Raw genomic sequence first — 4,077 nt, 5'->3', positions numbered from 1 at the left:
AAAATGTAAACAAATTGGCATTCCAGTTATTATTTCATCAAGGTAATTTTTTTAAAGTAAGAAAACAACTTAATTTCATGTGTATTTAACAACTTTAGTTGAGGTAAGTTTTACATATAAGTAATTTTTGCAATGATTTGAATATATCTAGATCTAGCTACATTTATATATTTATAGAGAGATATAGATATAAGCATCATTTTTTCAATTAATGAGGATATTTAAATGGTTAAATGTAGAAAATAATTGCTCAAAATAAAGATTTATGCACTTACTCGTTAATAAATTTTAATTAAACTGAGCATAATCTATTTAGTGCTAGGCATTGCAACATAGCTTAGAGCATAAAAGAACAAATGAATATTAATAGATAGCTTGAGAATAAAATATTCTGTTCCAAAAAAAGAGAGAGAAAAAAATATCCCAGCACAATGTTTATAGTTAAAAATCAAAAGAGATATAAAAATTGGTGAATAGACACATACGTAGATAGATTGGTAAATATCTAGAGATGTAAATACAGACATTTATAGAAACACAGATAAATAAAAATGTAAGTATGTAATAGAAAGAGAGTTGTATAAAGATAATCACACACATACAGATTCTTACATCCTATAACAATCCTATTCCATTCTTTTTAAACAGCTTTGTTGAGATATAATTTATATATTGTACAATTTCTGTATATAAAGTATATATTAATGGTTGACAGTTCATTAATGCATATGTGAAATTATTCAAGTAATCAATTTTAAAACATTTCCATCATTCAAAAACAAACCCAAAACCCTGTAACGTTTAGCTATCATTCCCTTCAAAACACTTCTGCATAGATCTAAGCATTAATCTGCTTTTTGTATATATAGATTTCCCAATTCTGAACTTTTATATGAATGGAATCATACAGTATGAAAAACTTTTGTTACTACCTTATTTCACCTAGTGTAATGATTTCAAGGTTCATCCATGTTATAGCATGTATCAGCACTTCATTCATTTTTTATGATTGAATTATATTCCATTAAATTGATACATCATATTTTGTTTATCTATTTCTCCATTGACAGTCATTTGGTTTCCTTCCACATTAAAACAAAATGGTGGATATATGGTAGGTGTTTTTATCTCCACATTAAAAACTGTTGTGGTTTATAGTAGGTATACATATTTATGGAGTATAGGAGATATTTTGATACAGGTATGCAGTACGTCATGAAAAATTGGGTATCCATCTCTTCAAGCATTTATTCTTTGTGTTACAAACAGTCTAATTATGTTCTTAGTTATTTTGAAACATAAAATAAAAATATAGAATGCTTCATGAATTGCCTGTCATCCTTGCACAGAGGCCATACTAATCTTCTGTGTATCATTACAATTTTGTGTCTGTGTGTGTTGCCAAAGTGAGCAATTTCTACATTTTTGCTATTATGGATAATGCTATTTTAAAATTCGCATGCAAGATTCTGTATATGTAGATATGTGCTTTTTCTCAGGTATACATCTAGAAGTAAAATTGATGGGTCATAATGGAACTCTATATTTAATAATATTAAGAACTGTTAAAGCGTTTTCTAAAGCAGTTCTATCATTTTCAAATTCCTTTTAGCAGAATAGAAGGGTTTCATTTTTCCACATTATTGCCAACACTTGTTGTTATCTTACTTTTTGATTCTAGTAATCTGAGTGAGTGTGAATTGGTATCAAACTGTGAGTTTGATTTGCACTTCCCTGATGCATAATGACTTGGAGAATCTTTTTGAGTACTTATGTTGTTGAGAAAAAGGCTCGCTGCCTGATGCACATAGAAGCAAAGACCATGGCACTAGGTTTTGAGAACGTAAAAAGAAAAAGGAAAAAAAAAAAAAAGGCAAAGCAAAACAAAACAAAAACGCTTTGTTTTGTGTCCACCAACGGTGAGATAAAAGGTCAGTTCAAAACTGTCTCCCTACCCCATTCCCCCTGTAAAATTCCCCGATAGGCACAGTTGTCTCTTCATGCCCCTTCAAGGGTTGCATTTGCAAATTTGGGCGGGGGGGCGGGGGCGTGATATGACACAGGCAATGGAAATTTAGGCTGTGATGTCAGCAAGTTCATTTGGCACACACCACTGTTGTCCATATTGGTTCTAACTGGTATCAGCCAGTTTTGTTACCTTATAAGCAAAGAGAGTATCAGCAAGCTGTTTCTTTTCATATTTGCTCTTCCTGTAAGCTCAACACTTTCTATTATTCACTGTTTTCTTTAGTTCCTTGGAGCATGGCTACACCTACTGACCATCTGTATATCTCCTTTGAAGAGACGTCTATTCAGATCCTTTGCCTATTTTTTAATTGCGTTGTTTTTATTTTTGAGTTGTATGATTATAGACATATATATTTGTGCATACACATATCATGATTTCCTTTTCAAACATGTGATTTATAATTTTTTTCCCATTCTCTGGACTGACATTTCATTTTCTTGATGATGTCCTGTTTTTAATTTTGATTAACTCCAGTTTACTGATTTTTGTGTGCGTGAGTGGCTACTGCTTTTGGTGTCATATCTAAGAATCCTTTGCCAATCAAAGGTCCAAAATATGGGCCCTTATGTTTTATTCTACGAATTTTGTAATTTTTGGTTTTACATTTAGGTGTTTAATACATTTTGAGTTAATTTCTTTACATGGTCTAATGCAAGGATTCAACATTTTTTGTTTGTTTCTTTAGGTCTCTTGCAAATCTACACGAACCAACTTGTCAATTTCCACAGAAAAGTTAGCTAAGATTCTCACAGGAATTGCAGTAAATCTGGAGGTCAGTTTGAGTAGCATTGCCATCTTAACAATGTTAGGTCTTCTCATCTACGAATATGGGTATTTTTTCATTTACTTAGATTTTCTTTAGTTTTTTTGAACAATGCTTTGCAGTTTTTAGAGTAGACACTTTGTTTTTCTGTTAAATTTATTCCTGGGTATATAAATTTTTGATGCTATTATAACTGAAACTTTTAAAAATACATTTAAAACTATTCACTGGAAGAGCATAGAAATGTAACTGATTTTTTTGATATTGATACTGTATCCTACAACCATGCTAAACTCATTACTTTTAATTTTTTAGTAATTCCATATGCTTTTATACATATAATCACATGATCTGTTAATATAGTTTCAATTCCTCCTTTCTCATCTACTTTTCTTTTTGTTCTTGACTAACTAGAATCTCTAGTACAATGCTAAATAAAATAGCAAGAATATATATCCTTGTCTTTTTCTTGACTGTAAGTGGGAAGCATCCTATCTTTTTCAAGTAAGTATGATGTTAGTTGTGGAGTTTTCGTAATTCCCTTCATCAGCTTCAGGGAGTGGAGAAGTTCCTTCATATTGTTGTTATTATTATTATTATTATTATTATTATTATTATTATTGAGTCGGAGTCTCGCTCTGTAGCCCAGGCTGGAGTGCAGTGGCTCAATCTCTGCTCACTGCAAGCTCCGCCTACCGGGTTTACGCCATTCTCCTGCCTCAGCCTCCCGAGTAGCTGGGACTACAGGCGCCCACCACCACGCCTGGCTAATTCATACTGTTATTTTTTAGTGCTTTTGTTATTGAAAGTTTCTGGCTTTTGTCAAATATTTTTTCTGTATTTATTGTGATTATAGCATGATTTTCATTTATTATTTTAGTAAATTGTATTTCAATAATTAATTTTTAGATGGACAGTCAACCTTCATTTTTAAAGTAAGCCCCACTTGGTTGGAGTATATGATTCTTTTTATATATTTCTGGACTCAGTTTGCTAGTGCTTTATGCAGGATTTTTGCATACAGCTTCATAAGGGATATTGGTTTAAAAATTTCATTTTTTGTTGGTGATTTGTTGGTATTGTCGTTTTATGGTAATATTGGTTTCACTAAATTAGTTCAGAATTATTCTATTTTGGGAGGTAAGTGGAAGAGAATAATTTGTAAACAATTTTCATGAACCATCTTTAAATATTTGGAAGACTTGGGTTAGTGAAGTATCTAGGAATGGCTTTTTCCTTGTGGATAGGTTTTTGAATATGGATTCAGTCTGTTCATTTCTTATAG

General features: G+C 31.4%; 1 pseudogene; it reads right to left on the bottom strand.

Moving 5' to 3' along the window:
• Positions 1-1,305: 1,305 nt before the first annotated feature.
• On the bottom strand, positions 1,306-1,406 carry LOC126957728 (uncharacterized; annotated as a pseudogene).
• Between the last annotated feature and the right edge of the window lie 2,671 nt (positions 1,407-4,077).

The sequence above is a fragment of the Macaca thibetana genome, chromosome 6 (assembly GCF_024542745.1).
Source record: "Macaca thibetana thibetana isolate TM-01 chromosome 6, ASM2454274v1, whole genome shotgun sequence".
NCBI lineage: Eukaryota > Metazoa > Chordata > Mammalia > Primates > Cercopithecidae > Macaca > Macaca thibetana.
Note: the sequence above shows the minus strand (reverse complement) of the source record. Positions and strands in the feature narration are given on the sequence as shown.